Raw genomic sequence first — 19,836 nt, 5'->3', positions numbered from 1 at the left:
TAGTCTACATCCTGCTATGATGTTGGACTTAAAACCCAATTATGAACAAAAAATGATCCATATATTAGACCTCAGTTCTGGCCTTGCCTATCAATGCATTTCCCATTCACTCTGGATTTGACTCTTCTCATTCACATTCCATAAATGACAGATGTTGGCATTTTAATCATATTGATTTCAACATACTTGGAGCAGGAAGCTACATAGTGTTATTTTTCATAGAGGTGAGGAATATAAAATGACCATATACATTACACAGCAATGGCAACCTAAAGATGAGGCAATCCTATGATATTTTAAGAAAACTACTTTAGGTTACATATCACATAGTTAATCAGTTTTATGCAAGATAATCACTCTTAATCAGAGTAAGCAAGCAGAATTTAAAACCTTTTTTAAATGTGGTTTACTTTTAATTTGTTTTGATTACATTTATGGCCTTTAATACAAAAAAAAAAATGCCTTTTTTAATTCTCTCTCGTGAAATACTTAGACTGAAATCACTGAAAAAATCCTTTTTTGTCTTAACATGAAAATGGATTTATTATGTTGCTTCATTATCTACACAGAAGTGTCTTTTGAGCTGACATTTCTATGCATAAAACCTAAATTATGGTCCAAATGTCAGCTGAAAAAGACTCTCAGTTGTGTCTCCTGCTGTCTCTCCCAGCTCAGTCTCTTTTTACAAAAACAGCAATACAAACACTCTACAGAAATAAAAAGAGTGAGGAAAAAAGATGCATACATACTCCACAGGCAACCAACATCCCAGCAACTCTCTTCAAAAGTATGGATGGCCATTCTGAGGATAAGTACATGTGAGGCTGTGTCAGAAATGACAGTCAATTTGTCACTACAAAGTCAATCCAACAAAACCCTTCCAGATTTCTCACAGGCATTGTATACAGACTCCCCATAAAAATTGCAGTGAAATTGTGGAAGCAGCTCAGTTGCTACACTGTGGCCTAAAGAAAAACTATTTCATTTGCCAGACGCCCAGAAAAATCTCCTACGCATACCAGCACGCTCTGTTTGCATGTAATCAGAGCACACTGAAGAAGCTACAAACTTATATTTAGGCATCACTAAGGAAAACTAGTGATGGAGGGAATAGAAGCATGCAGACAGTTTGATGTAGGGAAAATGTACCCAGGGTGTATGCCAAAATCTGCTAAATTTACTTAAAGGTAATTTGGAAAAGATGGCAGCAAAGAATAATCAGGAATTCTCTATTATACGCTTTTCTAGCTCCTCCACTTCTCTGAGTGCCTGTCTAAATTGAGTCAGCTCCTATGGTTTGTGCTAATGAATCAAAGAACAATCCACTGCTGCTCACTCCAGTCCCAGATTCCATGCTCAATGACATTTCTGTTCTGTCTGGGAAGGAAATGAGTATACTACAGTCTTCCATGCATGTCTTCAGTAGATCTCAACCTTGAACAGGGCTTTCACAAGCTCTCCTCTTAATCTGATCTGTTTCAACAACAAAAAACAGCCCATCAAAGAGGGGAAAATTTCACTTGCAAAGGTGACATCCTGATTTCATTATTGTCAATTGCAAAGCTCCTCACAGACAAGCAAAATCCTTGACCTCTTCAATCAAGGTCCTAATACTGTTAATATTAGTGTCATCCTCAGCAAATTTTTAGAAGATGTCATTTCCTTTCACCCTCCTTTTGAAATCTGCATTTTCTTCATAATCTGGATCAGTATAAATGACATGCATTAGCACAAGGAAGAAGAATGGTTGATGAGCTCTCAGAAGTCCTGAAGGAAGTCTCATCACATTAATAGGCTGAGACTGATCCAGTCACATATATTTCACTAAAATGCTACAAAAACCTAGGGTTACACACCCATTAATGATATTAAACCTGTCCCTTTTTTCACTAGTTTCTGAAGAAGGCCTCTGCACCAAAATATCTACTTACTAACTTCACTTTCCAGTCAAAAGGAAGCCTTGAACTCTTGCTCCAACTGTTCAAAAGATAGCAATACTTAACTACATTTTCATAACAGAATTTCTTTTTCTGGAGGGGGGTGAAAGCATGTAGCCAGATGGAGTGGAAGACAAGGTGTATGTGATGGCAGAGAACAAATATAAATGCTTCACAGTCTTCCAAGAGACTCTGAGTAAGCAACCTGGATATACTGAGAGCAGCTGAATATTCTCTTAGGCGGTTTCTTCATTCACAGTCTTCATAAGAGACTAATGTTTGAAATAGGAGAACTAGAACCCCTGTAAAGATTTTACTTATCTTTGTTACACTCTGCTCCACAGTACCTGGTGTTCTGTGCAGACTGTCCACCTTCAGGCATGGAATGTACACATGCAAGAGGAAGGGAACTGCTAGGCTGGTGCTGCAGTGGGTACCCATAAATTAAACCTACAAATGTAATTTACGAATGGAAATACCTTTCTCTGATTCATACCTTGGCTTGGATTCCCCGCTATTCACTCCATTCACTCTTGTAGGCTGTGGTCCTGATTGCCACAGGATTGCATCTTGACAATGTCTTTACTCTGTTCCTCTGGATGAGGTTCAACTTCAGTGCCCTGCTGCTTCCTAATTGCTCTGACTTTTATGGAAGGAAAACTGAGTACACTGAGGCCAAAAAGAATCCTATGGCAACCTCCAGCTAGTTCCCTGGTGCTGATTATGGAATTGAGGAGACCAAACCTAAACCACATTAGAGGACTATGATGTGTTTCAGGCATTGAAAATTATTTTCCATTTCAACTCACTGGTCTTTCAATTTATGATATGTTTTCAGAGAATATATAGAGTAATTATTTATATCCCAACTAAAACATCTTCAACTCCAAAAGAAATATCAAAAATCTGCCTAACTAATAGTGCGACTTTTTAATCAATGTTGATTAAATTGTCTGTCAAAAGGGGAAACACAAAAGATTGGAATGGCAATCGTATGTATTTTATATTGTTCACACATTCCTTTAGTTTTAACCTATATATGGACAACTGAAGAGCTATCTACCTATGAAACAAATGAGTAATTTACACATTTTATGCACCAAATAGTTACTGTGTGCATGGTGCTTATTTCCTATTTTGAATTAGTTAAGTGTTTTCCTTGGAAATCTTGCATTCCTGCCTGCAGTTCACCCACCTCTTGTCAAAGCAAGTTTTAGTTCAATAGTTAGGTACCCTGGAGACTTAATGTTAAGTATTTACTCAAAAACTTGAGTAATCAGAATTTTGTATAATTAAATGCCTAGACATACAAAATGTCTGTGTCATATAATTTTCTTCATACGCTTCTATAAAGGAGATATAATAATGCATAGAAAGTGTTTTAAAATAAATGTCCAATATCACATTATTTCCCTACTCCAAAATAACATGATTCCAGAACTTTCCTAAGAAGAAATATCAAATTAACTTTGTTTTCATGTAAGCTGCAATAACAAATTCTTAAAAGTGTACAATAACTTGAATTAATTTTATGGTTACAGGACAATAAAGCTCTGCCTAACACCTCATTCCTGGATTGCTAGAATTTGGTGCTATTTTACTATTTACTATTTGGAAGATTTACCAAGATGAAGTTTCATGTTTCCAGTTTACTCAAGCACTAGACCTCCTCTGGAATATTGCATTATGTTGTGAACATCACTGTTGGTCTTGGTGTTCCAAATGAAGCTTCCTGAATGAAGCTTCCTCCAGAGTCTGTCAAAGCAGGAAAGGGCTGGAGGACTTGCCCTGCTGAAAGTTGAGAGAGCTGGACCTGTTCATCCTGAAGATGAGGCAGCCTTAGCAGCGACCTAACAGCAGCCTATCAGTGCCTAGGAGGAGCTTTGCCAAAAAGATGGAGCCAGGCTCTTCACAAGCATGCAAGGCACAAAAGTGAGAGAAAATACTCATGAATTGGAACTGGGAGGTTATGACTCAACATAAAGAAGAAAAAGTGCTATCAGCATAACTAAGTATTGGGTATGATTGTTCAGAGAAGTGGTGGAATTGCTTTCCTTGCAGCTTTTCCAGGCTCCAAGGTTAGAACTGAACTAACCTCTCAACAACACAGTCTAAATTCTATGTTGACTCTGTTTTGACCAACAGGTCCCTTCCAACTTCTGTGATTTAGCATAATCATGAGCATTACAAAAAGTAACAGGAAATTAAATTTTCAGATTGAGCTTAATACAACCTAGGACACATCACTGAAGCTTTTTAAAAAAGGAGATGGAGTATTATGACCTTTGGACAACACAATAGAGAGATATCTGTGGGCACAGACTATTATTCTGTTCACATTTACTGAAAAAATCTAAATTCAAACTAAAAAGGATATAGAGAAGGAAACAGATATATCTGGTGGAATAGAGATATTCTCCCATGAAAATAAACCAGAAGAGTAAATTCAGGCTGACTAAGTAAATACTCAGCAGATGTATGACTTCTCTTTGACCAAGAAGTAAAATGAGGAAAGTTATCAGACAATTTCTATTTACATACTTTTAAATTAACCATGTACCAATCTATTCGCACATTTACCTAAACTACTCCTTGCAAGTATATAAACATCTCTATGTCCCTTCCTGATTTACTTGCAGAGTTTATAGCTGGTGACAAGCATCAAAGCCAACAATAAAAGTTTCTTTAGGGGAAAAGGAAGACAGGGAGTGAGACAAAAACATTAAAAAAGGGGAAAGGTAACTGGAAAAGCAAAGGGAGAAAAAGAAAAGGGGAAAGGTAAAGCTCGAGTGGCTAGTCAAGAAGAGAACTGCCAGGGTTTCCCCATTAAGCATCCTCTTCCAGGTGTCCTCTCCATACTACTTTTCTCACAGAAACCACATAAATTTTCCCATGATCTGTTCAAATTCCCTAATGCCTGCCCCCCCCTGCCCCTTATGATGCCATTAGCCCCAAAGGAAGGAGTTTTTGATCAGAGACTGGTGTTGAAAACTAACTAGTTATTATTGGGGAACGCTGGGCAAACACTTGTCTTCCTCCTAATGCAAACTAAAAGCTGCAAAAAACTGTGCAAGAAAAGGCTGGTGAAAGGGCTGGACTCTTACAGCAGTGTCAGTCACCCTCATGACATAACAGTAGTAGCCCAGTATGGAGGTACAAGGCCAGGAGAATAACAGGATGAGACCAAGAGCATGAGGACAGGAAGGCAAACACTGTTCTAGAAGCTTTGGTGAAAGATGCAATGGAAAGGCAGCTGCAAGTGGAAGATCCTTAGCACTGCAAAAGGTTGAGACACCAAAGGCACTGTGCAGCCCCACTTCCTTTATGAATAAGTTCAGGCTCAAGTGTTCACATATCTTGTATGCACATAAGATTGGCATCCTTCAGGGCTGCCAATTTCTCTTGTGCACTGGATATCACCTTTTCAAAATACTCTTTAGACAAGGTCTTTGCCCCTCTTTCAGGTTAATAGAGCATGGAAATAAAAGCTGGACTCAGTGAACATGACAGTAGAGACTCATGCATGATCAGACTAAACCAGAAAACCAGAATCAAATCTGAATAAAACCCCAAGAGTCATCCATTCTAGAGAAGGAGCACTCTGTGTCTTGAACAGAAATGAGCTACAAGACTGAGCATCTCAGAGCAGAAATCAAATTAAGAGATATAGAATCCATCATCTTCAAACTGAAGAATCGGGGACAAAAAAAAGACATACTGTAAGGAATCATCTTCTTACCAGCACTTCTGAGCTACCTTCACTGAAAAGCATTTCATTTTCTTAAACAAAAATAGTTCACAGTTATGCAATAGATTTAAAACAAACTATCCTAATAGTTGCTACATACCATAAACAAACTTCAACAACGTATAATGATTTGTGAATGACCAATGTTAACATTATATTGAAAAATATCATTAACAATAAATTACTGGAAAATAAGAATAAATATTTGCTTCCTATTACGTTTCCATGACATAATCAACATCATACATTGAGTTAATGCTAATTAATTCAAGTAAACATCTGCATGAATGTTGTGTAACAAAAGTTTTCAATCACTTTTCCCCATAAAGGAATGTCTAAATTGATAACACCTTGTCAACCTCTACTGGGTAAGAATGCATGAACAGTAAAATCTAAGCAAACCAAAGACCTGTTCAGAATCCAACACCTTTTCCCCAGATGCCCAACAGCAAATGATAATGAAAAGGGAGGAAGTGCATTGCAACCATGTGAATGGTACCTTCTTGAAATACTCTGAAGCCTCCAGAATATTTGCTGGTTAGGGACATTCTGATTCAGAAGCATAATATCTGCTTTCTAGCCTTTGGTTGTTTTGTTTGTTTGGGGTTTTTTTTTTCTTTTTTTATCTGGGAATTTGTCCAATTTTTTTTTTTTTTTTTTGACCTCATGTTAACTTTTTTCATTGACAAACTGCTTTGGGAGATAGTTATACAAATATATATTGAACAAAAATGGAGAAGTATGGAGTAGTATGGAGAAGTATGGGTATATCTTCACAGGAAAGATCTAAGCTGACCTCAAAGTATTGAAACATTATTTTTGAGCAGTAGTTAAGCACTATTTCACTGTAATTTTTTTAACTGCTTGAAGATGAATCTATACATTAGCAGCACAAATAAACTTTGTAATTTATTAAAGTTGTAACAAAAAATTCAACACTAGCACAGTCTTGCCCAGCACACACTGATGTTCACAGCATTCATTACAAGTTACATTGAGTGAGGAAAAAATTCTTTGGTCGTTTATGATCATCCTAATTTAAAAAACTCAAAACCAAGAGAAGAAAATGAAAGGTGATTTCATCAAGTAATGTTAGCCTAAATTGCCTTACTCATCTATCAGTTTCAACAAACAATATAACATTAAGTGATTCAGCAATGCAACATTCTCTGCCTATTTATCTGGAAATCATTACTGAAGCTTTGAAGCACGACAAATATGTTTTATCACAGAATAGCCTAATGTTCTGTCTTTACATGAGAGCTATCTTTAATTTAACTCAACAGATGTATTATGTACCTTCTACTTAATTGCAGTAACTTAACATTTTCTTACTTTTGAGGAGACTGGAAAATTCTGATGAATACTCATTCCTTTAATTTGAATTTACATGGAAAATTCATGTAAACAGCATGCTTATAGAACACAGCATACAATCCTCAACAAATCTGGCCCAGATTTGTAAATCTTTTGTAAAAGGAAAAAAGCCTCACTCCTGTGATGCACTAAGCTCTCTTAGCTAAATGGTTCAGCTATGAGTATGCTGCAAGCCACAATACTTTCTATTGCAGTTTCAACACACATACCCCAAGTAGCTTTAAATTAGCTAGTCTGAATACTGGTGAATATAAACCAACAATATTACAAACACTCTGGTAAATATGTGCTTAATTTACCAATTTGGAGATGATTAGACTACATCCCAACTCTTTTGTCATTTTTCATTGGTTATAGTTGTTCATTCACAACAGGATTTGATTACTTTCAAAGCTACATTTTGCCTACTAACCATTAGCTGAATACTAAGAAACTAACTGCTGTAACTACATTTAGGTACCATCAGTATTCATGGCCATTCATACTAGAATTCACACAATTTTCAGGACGGGTAAACTTAAATTTGATACATATTTTCAGTATGCAAGTAATATTTCTAACAGCAAGTTCTATGGGGCTATTTCAGGTAGTGAGATGAAGAACTGAAAGTTACTTTCCAGCTTACACGCTTTTTAGAAAATATATCATTTTTACAACTGAATCTCTTTCTAATGTTATTTTTATCAAGAAATTAGAAAATACATATGCCACTTAATTATAATATTATCTTTTCTAATTCTTAAATTCTAATAGGAACAACAGCTCTAAATGAAGCATGTACTGACTTCCAGCAGTGAAGACACCATTTCGCTTTTTTTTTTAAGCTGCTCTGGGAGCAGGAAGATGCTGGTGAACTGAAGATACACAGCAGCTTACAAATTACTGTTCCCATTTAGTCATGAAGACCGAGCCTCATTTGTGGAAAAGCAATTCAATGGAAAACCAAACACTACTGTTTTCAAAACTAACATTTTAAAGACAGATTCAAAACATTTGGGTGTATTACACATTTACACAGGCTTACATAGGAATTTGACACTGAGACCAGTGCTTTGGGTAGGCTTAACTATGGTGCTGTGTTTGCATCAAGTTGTTCACCAAGCAAAATGGCATGTTTTTCTATTTTTTGGAATTCTGAGCTGACAATTATATTTTTGTTAAAAAGACAGCTATTTCAATATTTATATGAAGAAACTTGCACCAGTGGTACACAAACATCACTGACTACAGCTTTTCTCTGGAGCCATGACATGTTTATTTCCAGTGTTTTGGAAATAAACATCTTTGCCATGACAATGAAAAAGAAGTCTTAAAATAGTGTATTATTTGCATCGTTCATGGTAGAAAGTTCTATAGAGTTGAGACATAGCTATTTTACACAAATAACAATGCAACTTAAGTGTATGAAGGGATGGAATTTCCTTCCAAGACTGCTCTGGTGTTATGACAGAGAACAAGCTGGCATCTCTTTCTGAACAAAGTAGGTGTTCTTGGTACAAACCACATATGAGCTGGGGCCACTGATACAGAAATATACTGGACATGAGAGAAAATTTAGAGACACTAAGCAACAAGATAACTTCAAAAGATACAGGGATGCTGTTGCGGAGCTAGGTGTATGGGGAGAGAAGATTGGAGTAGGACAAAACATTTGAGTAGGACAGGACATTTGAAAAACCTAAATGTGAAATACCTTCCTCTTTTTTTTCATGAGTTCTCATCACAGCTATAGGCCTTTGTGAGCTTGCAAATTAAATCCTGAATAACTGTCACAAAACTATTCTTCTGTCACAGAAAACAAAATGTCAAGGAACAAAAGCTGACAATGTTGAAAGACAAATGTTTAAAATTCCTCAGTTTCTGTGTCAACGCTTGTTCTGTGCTGTTTGTGACAGAAAATCTCAACAACTTTTGCACCAAAAATGCACATTCATGTATTTTCATATGTCAAAAGGTCTCCACAATCCACCTCATCACTTCTTCTTCAAAGATCAGCTTGTTTTAAATGTTTGTCTACACTTAAATTCCCATGTTGTTTAACAGTGGGTTTAGACCTCATCAGAGCACTTAAAAATATAAACTGCAGTGGGCTCGGGGTAGACATTAAAAGATGAATATGCATTTTGTGCATTACAAGTAAAAGCTGTGTTTTTTTCTATAAGACTGATAAGCATGAATGATTACTGATTGCTATTATGTTCCATTTCATATGGAAACTCAGACATTTTAGACGAGTCAAAACAACTGTACCTTTGCTGGAAACTACTTCCTCATGCCCTGCGCTGCCAACCGGGAAGCTGCCGGCCGGGATGCACACACCGCTTTGGCACCGTAAATACAATCATACAAAATTCTGGCCACCCACCCGGCACGGGAACGGAACGGGACGGGACGGCAACGGGACGGGACGGCAACGGGACGCTCCCGCCCTCCGGCTACCGCCTGCTCCGGGCAGTCCGACACCAGCCCGGCGGCGGTGCCCGAGGAGGGCGCACCCCGGCGTCGCCCACCTGTTCGGCCGCCACGGGGCAGCTCCCCTGGCGCCCTCCGGAGCTCCCCGGTCCCAGCCGACAGCGGGGAGCTGGCACCGCCCGCTGAGCTCCAGCAGCCGTTCTCCGGCCGGCACCCGCGACTCGGCCACGGCCCCGCAGGACGCGGAGGTCGCAGAGGATACCCTCGGACCCAGAAAAGCACCACCCGCCTGGCAGGGCAAGCGCTCGGGAAACTGCTCTTCATCTCACCCTCCCGCGAAGTAAAACTTGCCAGGGGCGGTTGTGTCCTCCCTCCCCCGCCACCTTGCCAGCCCTTACACGGTCCAACTTCCCGAAACCTCCCCGAAGGTCCCAAAAATACCGCCCCGGCAGGTCGAGGACAACGTCCGGGCGGCGGGACCGGCCGGCCCCGCACTCGCTGCCCGCCGCAGCCTGGCGTGGTGGAGCGGAGCGGAGCGGCAGCCGGCCGGTGCCACTCACCTTCCCGCTCCTCCGCCTTATCTCTTCGCTCGCGGGCTGCAACTTCCAGCGCTTCCCCCAACTGCCATCTTCCACCGGAGCGACGGGGGAAGGAGCGGCGCTGCGCGGGGAGGAAAAGTTGCGGCCGCAGCGGCCGCGGCGGCGATGAGGTGGCGACTAGGTAGCGACTGGGTGGCGATTAGGTGGCGATTAGGTGGCCATCGCGCCGGCGGGGCGAGCCTGTGCCGTGCGCGGCGGGCGGGCGGGGCGGCGGCGGCAGCTGGCGCGGGGCTGCGCGCTGCGATCGCCGCCCGTGGCGACGCGGGGAGGATTTGCTAAAAATAGCGGCTCGCTCGGCTCGGCGCGGCGCGGGGGGAGGCGGGGAGGCGGCCGGGCTGCAGCGCTCCCCGCCGCGGCCGCTGGGGGCCGAGCGGGCCGGGCCTCGCAGCGCCGCCGCCGGGGACAGCGCCGGGCGGGCTCGGGGCAGAGCGCGCCCCGGGCGGCGCTCCGGGCTCGGAGCTCCAGGGGCTGCGGCTGCCCGGGCGCGCCGAGGGACCGGCTGGCGGCGGAGCCCTGGGTTATTGCACGGCACCCTTCCCGCTGGTGGCCCCTGCCAGCCCTCGGGGCGGGGGACGCACCTGCCTGTCCTGCCAGCCCAGGGACGGCGCCGGCAGCGGGGCCCGCAGGGGCGCAGCGGGGACACGCGTCTGGGACGGCACCGCGCTGCTTCCACTGCGTCCCGGCTTTCGGCGCAAGGAGAAAGGAGGTGTTACAGGCTGCGAATGTGATTCTGATCCCCTGGGCTGTCACAGCCCGGGATGACTGCACATTTCTCTAGTGCCGCCTTCCTCTCATGGTCTTCTTATCAGTCTCAATATTGCTTAGTATCTTCAACTAGAGGATGCCCACCTTTCTGAATGCACACTCAGTCTATTTGGTAGCGATCAAGAGTCTCCAGAATTCTCTTTTCCTAATACAGCTTTATGTTGCTTTATGCAGCTTTATAGTGCTTTCTTTGCACTTCGGTCAATGGAATCTCTCTTAGCCACATTTATTTCTAAACTAAATTTTTTGCTAGGTTTTTTTCATTACTCAGGAGAAAAAGTGTCACCTTTTATTCCTCCCCTTCCAGGAAAAGATTAGGAGTTTAGTTCTTGGGTATCTAAGCAATCAAAGGAAGAAAAAAAAAAATCTGTGTAAAGCTGTCTTCTACCAAAAGTCTTTGGAAGTTTCATGTTTCATGCCGCATTTTATTGATTTTTTTTTAGATTGATTGTATTTATGCTTTCTAGATTGTATTGCTTTTCTGAAACAAATGTTTCAAATTGTCATTTCCAAGACTGGTGAAGAGCTAGTTAAGTTAGAAAAAAGGTAAAGCTGCTAAAAACAGAGGTTTGGAATTTGGGCCTAAATGTAATTTATTTCTCAAGGAATAAAACAGTTTAAAACTCAAGTGTGGTAAGCAGTGGTTTTTGTGATCCTCAAAATAAATCTCACTTCTCAAAACTAGAAATAGAACTGTGTCTGCGTATGTTTCAGCTTGGAGAGGAATCTCATTAGTTTGTTTTGGTTTGTGTTTTAGTTTGGGAGTCAGTTTCAGTGGTATTGCTGGATGTTAAGTCATGGAGTGCCATGTGACAGATCCAAGTCCAGACTGGCTAATGAAATCACACAGCACTGTTTCCTTGACAAATCAATACACTTCAAGCTGATCCATAACTTTTGTTTCATTAGATACGCTTGCCCTCTGCCTACTCAAAGGAAGCATCAGCATTATAATTAGGTTTTAAAAGACTAGTCACCATTCTCATACTATATTGGGAACTCCTGAATTTATATTGGAAAATAACAGGCATCTCTTAGACACCTTCATGTTTGGATACTGCTGTGCTTGCCCCACTTATTTCCACTCAGTGCTAACAAATATAATAAAGTGCTGGTGCATTGTGGTTATATTCAACAGTCTTTATCTTGCTTTTGCTATATCTATTCATGCTGTTCCATTTCTTCATTATCTACTTCTAATCCTACAGACCAAAAAATGATTTATAGGCTTGACTGACTTGCTGGAGTGAATATGTGCAGTTCTTCATTCAAACGTAGCATTCCCTATGTTATCACTGTCTTTCTGAGTTATTACAAACATTTACTGAAAGTCATGGGGATGACAAAAGAATGTGCTGTGCCTGCATTATAAGCTTAATTTATAAAACTTGAGATGGGGTGCTGAAATCTTTAAAAGATTTTTATCCCTAAAAGGAGACACACATCATCCTTGAAGCTTCATCTCTGCCACGTTGTGAACTGGTTTCTGCTGACTTTGAAGGCCATGATGCCCTTCATACATTCTCTAATTTACAATAATTACCAGATTTTTGAATGGAAAAAACATGTGCATTTATCACACAGATCATTAGAATGGTCATTTTCTGAGAGGGCCATAAACAGTTTTGGAAACCACTCTCGAAAAGAAAAATTGTCTTCCCCATGTTTCCTTAATTTACATAGTGCCTAGTGAAAGCGCTAGGAGAAAAAACATGAACATTTTTTCTCTTTTTCCCCCAGTCAGATAGAAACACTGAAAATACTGAAAACTAATATATATAAAACACTGTAACATTCAGTAAACCATTTGACACATATTTTAGTATAGTTAATACTGTGGAGAAATAGCTTTTGGAAACTCCATCCTTTTACTGGAAACTAACTTAGGTATTAAAAGGCCCTGAGGTATAACAGCTCCTCAAGCAGTACCCAAGACACATCAAGTGGTGAGCAATTCTCTCACTATGATACTGAAAGGGAACATCTAGGATGTTCTGTACTGTGTGACCATTAAAAATTAAGATGATATTCAGCTATATCCCTTTCCAATCCTGTTAAAATAAATCATCATTTCACAAAAAGTGAAACCAATCAAGATGAACAGAAAAACCCTTGGACATATAACAAGACCAAACTGGACTTCCAATGTACACGTGCTTGTTGAATTGTGGCTCTGAGTAAGATTATTTTACTAAAAAAATTTGCATTAAGTCCTTCCTTAAAATTTTAAGATTTGTCTTCCCTAAGAAGACCATCAAAATTTGATGAGGTGAAGGGGTGTAACTTATTTGTGATGTCTGTTAGACTGAGAATTAGTTAAAAGCTCTTCTTTTGGGTGCATCTTCCAGTCTTTTAACAAGTACCTTGCTCAGTAGTTCAAACATTTTTACATGTTTAAAATTGGGTATAATTGCTGATTTTGTTTATAGAAAGTGGTTGAGGTTTTTTTCTGGGAAAAGATCAGCCATGTAGCTGATCGGTTTTACACACTTTCTAAATAATCTCTTAACTGCCAGAGTTAATTGCAATCTAAGTAAATTAACACAGATGCCAACATTTTAAAGAGAATAGGATTTTTTTAGACTAACATTAAAAAAAAAGAATTATTTTATATATACTTAAATGTCTTTTGATTATATATTTCCCACACACCGGAGATAATTTAATGTGTGATTAGCTCTTTCAGTGCCTGGGCTTTCAGGAATGTGTACACAAACCTACATTCAACAAGACTATTCAGGTGGTTAAAAATAAACATGTTATTACACATTTGTTTTAGTGCCAGTGGTCAGCCAATATTTGGAAATTTGGGGGCTTTTTTTAATAAAACATGATCAAGTCAAGTGGTGTTTGACCCCGACCTATTTGTATGCAGAGAATATAGACATATCTTGTTCCTGTGAATGCAGCAAGTCATGAAATGAGTGACCATACTGGTCTGCTCACTTATAATGCCAAGCCTGCACACAACCATGTCCCTAGAGTGGTTCTTTTACTCACAGAAGAAAGGGTGTTTTAGTGCCCCCTAACGCTGTGGTGAGCAGTGCAGAACTCACAAACAATCACATAAAAAGGGGATCTAAATACAATGCTTGGGTGTCTGTTGAAAAATTTCCTGTTAGTTTTTGGACTAACTGGAGCTGAAGCTGAGTCCTGTCCTTGCTTTCCTATACTGCTCTTGATCCTGAATCTTCTTCTGCCCATATCATAAATGCTTCTCACTGTTGCAGTTTTGCCTGCTTTTTGTCCAAATTCTTTTTTCCCGTTTTTGATGTTGCCTAACTATCTGCACTTTGTTTTGAAGACATTGTTATGTCCCATTATACTGGCGCAAGGAACCCTTCAGCTAATCTAACCCTGCTCTGATCTCTGACCTTGTCTCCTACTCATTCTGAAGCAGGTGTCTTTCTCAAAGTCATCTGACAATAGACTCCAGTGATGGTCTTATCTGGAGTCTTGCTCAGGGACAGCAGCAAATTCTGTCACTCCATCCCTGTTTACATATTTGTGGTGTTTTCTTACTGTCTCCTTGATATTCTGATGTCCTTGCTTCTTCCTGGCATAAATATGTACAGTTCCAGCAAAAGAGTGCATTTGTATTCACACCTTATCTTGACTTACAGACTGAGCACCTTTTTCTGTCCTATGCTGATCCCCAGTTCTGAAGGTAGTTTGTATTCTTGGCCGTTACTAAGCTAGCAGGCATTAAAGTTTTCTTTACTTACCCTGAACAAAACTTGGATGGAAGGATAGATCACAACTACATCAAGAACTGCCCACAGATCATAAATATATCTAGCTTATAAAATTACAGATGCATTAGTCTTTGCAGAATTGCTTAATAATTTCAAAAATAAAATGTCTGGCCTTTGCACGTGTTTTATTTGTTGCTCATAGAGCAACAAATTGTTAGAGGGTAAAGAATGTTCTAGAGGTGAATTTCTTTAGTTCCCAACTGAACAAACTGTGTTTAAGTTGAGAAGAGGAACTCTTTGAGAAACACCCTGTCATAAAACCTGTCCAGATCGTGCTTGCTCAGATGGATGCTTGTGTCAGATTTGGTTATGCATTTATTACAATTAACTGCAATAACAGGTAATATGTGATTCTGAATGAAAGAGTGAGTCTGAAATCACACAAATCTTCCTCACTATAATGATTCATCAGGTAGGATTTGTTTTGGCTTTCTGATTTATCCTTTTTTTGTTATTATTATCCCACGCTCTGTAGGGATGACAGAGGTGTGATGGAGAACAGGCAGAAGTTACTGCTGGGAGCTTTTGTCAAAAGCTTGATGCAGGCAGCCTGGACCTGGTGATTCATTGATGATCAAGTGCAACAAATAATTCCATGAGAGTATCTGAGCAAGCCATTTCCTGGGGTACAAAACAATTTGGTGACATTATTATTCCTTCCTGTAATTTCTTGTTCTGAATTGCTAATTTCCAGTATTGTTTCTTGCCTGAGATTTCACAGCTTAGTACCAGGGCAGTATGAACCTGATGAGCATGAGCATGCTCATGCTCACCTGATGAGAAAGAGCATGATGTTCACAGAAAGAGAGCTTTTCCTGCAGTTTTCAGCCAAGAAGAAAGGTCTTGGATTTTCTGACAGGGATAGACTTCCATGATATGGAAGGCTATTGGTAAAATAAAATTTGACATGTAACTGCTAATTGGGTGGAAATGGAAGAGATGGGCTTGGTCCCCCTGTCCTTTATGAACTTTTGCAAATGCACTTCCCGCTTACAGGTATTACTGTCAGGCTGTGTAACTCCTCTTTTCAATTTAAGGTAGGGCCACAGACACCCTACAATTATCAGCTCTTCTTGGCAACAGCCTTGTCAGCTCTCTTTTGGTGCTCATGTATTATCAATAAAATAACACCAGTCTCTGAAAATGACCAGTTCCATTTACATTTCATCATCTGTTGAAAGGAAAAATGTTTGTGACTGAGTAAGAGAAGGAAGGAGCTGTCAACCCTGTTTTGTGATTACTGCCCACAAATGTTCTCACATTTTGCTTTAAGAAAGTGTTCTGACAAAAATATTAGCACTAATAGTACAGTATACATATGTTCTCAGAGTATAAATAGTGCAACTTTATCTCATGAGATAGCTCAGGGCTCTATCCAATGACTTTAATGAGGTTTGAGGTTGCTCAGCACCTCACAGCAGATGCTCAGAACACCTCAGGAAGGTGACATGGTAATCATGTGAGGTGGAAAGCACCATCCATACTTGTCCAAGCCAATGGGAGTCACGGAGCCTTGGTGCCTGCAGCATCAAATCTTTCATTCTCCAACAAATGCAAAAAACATTTTTTTCTCTATCACACTGGATCAGCGTACTCCAACAGATGCATCCTCCAAACCACAATATGTATTGGCATCCTGCTTTGAGAGAAGTGAAGCTCTCTTGCCTTAACTTAGGTGACTGCATGCCCTCAGCTCCCTATTCAAGCAATAGAGAGAAATAATTTTAGAGAACAACTTTTCATTCAACTGTACACACCTGCAGTATCTGCTGTCTATTACTCAGTCTTTACAGGTTTCTTTTTGATTACGTTATGTCTTACAGGGGAGTTTTTACCAGTCAAATGGCCAGAAAGAAATCTTATTTGTAGACAACCAAGGATTTGTAGTTATTATTAGTTTACAAATTCATGTGCCATCAAGGTGATGTGTTGTGTTCAAGAAAATCAATATTCAGAAGATACTCCTTCTAAAACTGTACTGTTTTGCAATTTTAACACTACAGGATGAAGTGGACATCAACAATAATAATACATTTAGAGACATTGATAGGGTCCTGAAAAATCTGAGGGTGATTTCAGGGCAAGAGTCAGAAATGGGATTTAACAAGGGGTTGACTTTTACTTGCAAAAAAATCCTCTTAGTAATTATCTCTTTCAAATATTCCACTCTGGTTTTTTATGTGTCCTCCACAGTTTCATTCTTTTCTTTTTGATCAGTCATTATGATTATTATCTCTCAACTACATAAATTCAGGAAATGTTGCTGAAAAGAGCGTACTATTTCTTTCTCACGTAACTGAATAAATTTGTTGAGGTCACTTTACTGAATGAATTCCCAGTTTCTGAAAGCTTTCACACAATCTGTTGTACCCTAAAGAAAAAAAATGCACTTTTCACTGAATACCACCTATTCTGTAGGAATGCCATATTCTACATTTTGGAGCCTTATAAATTTTTTGTGTGAATGGTTATTAAAAAATTATGCAGTACAGCATAAGATCTTACACACATAAATATAAATATATATGCATACCTGCATATGATCATTAGCATATAAATTTATACATAAGTATGTATAAATGTATGTATAATATTTAAGCATGAAGATACAGATATAATCCAGGTTATAGCTGAAAGCTACCTCTTCATCCCCCTACACAAAGCGAAAAATTTTATCTCATCTTCCTGCAGTCTTTTTATTGTATAAAAAGAATTCATGATTATAACAAACTTCACCTGTACATAACCTTTGAAACTCCTCCTATTCCACTGAGTCACAGTACTAGAATTATATAAGAGATGTAGACAAAGGCTGTTCTTTCTGGATTTCTGTCTTTATATGTAAGGGAGAGGAACTCTGATCTCTGCCCTAAATCTTTTCTACATACAATGTAGCTACTAGAGAACATTCAGCTATTTTAAAAAGTGAGACTTATAAAATATTAGTAAAATTATTTGTTACAGAATTCCTTTAACACACACATTTATTTGTGTAAGTCTGTTCAAATGAAAAGTGTTATGACATGTTTTCTTGAGGATTAAGACCATGCAGCTTAAGTAATCACTATAACCAAAACTCTAGAAAATCATGAACTCACCTATAAAGATTCATATTAAGCAAGGATTTATTACTTGAAAAGTTTTGATTTATTTACTGTTATTTGCAAAACATAATATGGGAGGTGAGGGCCTGTAGTGACACAGAGTCTCCAGGCAGATGTAAAGGAGAGCCACTTTATTCCAAAGACCTGGCTTTTTAAAGCAATTAGCCAGATATCAGTTACATAGTTTTAAATCACCACAAACATGGTTCAACCAACCACCATACACCAGTGTGAACACACAATGGCTACATAACTTGTTTCTCTTCCTCTAATTCAGCTGATAGTCTGAATAGTCCTTTTCTGCTTAGCTGATTTTACAAGGCCTTCCTTCTGTAAGGTTTTACCTACATGCAACAATAATACATATATATTTCTATGTGAATGTGCTGCCTATAGATGACATAAAGTGTCAAAGCTGTTACTATATAGAACAATTATTATCTTACTTATTTGTCAGTAGCATACAAGTAAGACAAAATTTGAGTACTCTATTTCCCAGTTTTTCTCTCCATTTTGAATTGAATTTGTTCAGCTTCTTGTCTAGGATGCAATGCAGGACAATTGTCCATTCTCTAGAATGCCACATTTCAGTCGTTTGCCAATGCCTCACAAAGGTACTTGTGCATTTTTTTATGGTTGTTTCATGTTCTGATACTATGATACCATTAAAATTTTGGAGTACAGACAGTTCTTGGCATAATAAAAATCTTTGAGGAAACTACTTCATTTTGATGACTCAAACCCATTTTTTCTTAAAAGGTGTTGTAGTGGTCAGCAATGACCAAACTTTTGGTTATCTTGAATTAAAAAGAGTTTTTTTCACTATTGTATCCGATAAAAATTGTCATGCTATTATAATTCTGTGTCTGTGCCTGTAGCCGTGGCTGATGTCTGGCAGGATTTAGTACAAAGCTAAATACTGCCAGCACTGCTGAAACAGAATGATGAAGCATTATTCCTAGTAGCAGATAAAGAATGGAAAGTCATAGAATTGCAGAATCATAGAAAGGTTTGAATAGGAAGAGACTTTAAAGATCATGTTGTTTCAAACTCCCTGCTCTTGGCATGGATGCAAGACCCTAAACTAGATTGCTCAGGGTCCATCCAGCATGGCCTTGAGCACTTCCAGTGATGGAGCTTCCACAGTTTTTCTGGACAACCTGTTTCACTGTTCCAATTTCCAATGCCTTGCCACCCTCCAGAGGAAAGAATTTCTCCCTAATATCTACTCTAAACCTATCCTCATTCAGTTTAAGGCCATTACCCCATATCCCATCCCTACATGCTCTTGTACAAAATCAGTCTCCAGGTTTCCTGAAGGTCCCTTTTAGGTACTGGAAGGTGCTATAAGGTCTCACTGGACCCTTCTCTTTACCAGGATTAACAATTCCAACTCTCTCAGCCTTTCCTCTTAGTAGAGGTGCTCCAAACTTCTGCTCATCTTTGTGGCCCTCCCCTGACTCATTCCAACAGGTCAGTTCCTTCTTATGTTGCAAGGAAGTGTTACATTTCCCCTGTTCCACTCATTGGCAACTTCACCAGGCTGCAGCAACTTCTCAAATATGGTGGATAGTGGTATAGTCGCCTAATCTGTGTGTTCCCTCAGGACCAGCAGAGGCATCTCATCAGGTCCCATGGACCTGTGCACTTTCAGGTTCTTTACATGACCTTGAACCTATCTTCTCCTACAGCAGGTGGTTCTTCATTCTCCCAGTCCCTGTCTTTGCTTTCTGTGACTTGACTGGTGTGGCTGTAGCAGTTGCCAGTCAAGACTGAGGTAAAAAATGCCATTGAGTACCTCAGCCTTCTCCATCTGCCAAGTAACCACAACTCCTGTTTCCATCTGGCACACTTTACCCTAGTCTTTCTCTTATTGCTGACATACCCATTGCCCTTGGTGCCCCTGGTGCCCCTGGCCAGATTTAAGTATACCTTTCAATCTATTAGTTTCCTAACCTGATCCCTGTCTGCTTGAACAATTTCTCTGTATTCTCTTCAGATTCTTTGTCAATGCTTCCACCCTCTGTGGGGTGAGTTTGTCCAGGAGCTCCTTGTTCATCCATGCATGTCTCTGGGTGTTTTTGTTTGACTTCCTCCTTGTTGGGATACATCACTCCTGAGTTTGAAGAAGGTGATCCT

At 39.7% G+C, this 19,836-nt stretch overlaps 1 protein-coding gene across 2 annotated transcripts in view; it reads right to left on the bottom strand.

Moving 5' to 3' along the window:
• Positions 1–10,174, bottom strand: part of HDAC9 (histone deacetylase 9) — a 268,924-nt gene extending 258,750 nt beyond the window's left edge. For both annotated transcript variants that reach the window (XM_059844298.1, XM_059844368.1), the window contains exon 1: positions 10,035–10,174. The gene's annotated coding sequence lies outside the window, so the exon portion shown is untranslated. The remainder of the gene's footprint in view (positions 1–10,034) is intronic.
• Positions 10,175–19,836: the final 9,662 nt, after the last annotated feature.

The sequence above is a fragment of the Haemorhous mexicanus genome, chromosome 1 (assembly GCF_027477595.1).
Source record: "Haemorhous mexicanus isolate bHaeMex1 chromosome 1, bHaeMex1.pri, whole genome shotgun sequence".
Lineage (NCBI taxonomy): Eukaryota > Metazoa > Chordata > Aves > Passeriformes > Fringillidae > Haemorhous > Haemorhous mexicanus.
Note: the sequence above shows the minus strand (reverse complement) of the source record. Positions and strands in the feature narration are given on the sequence as shown.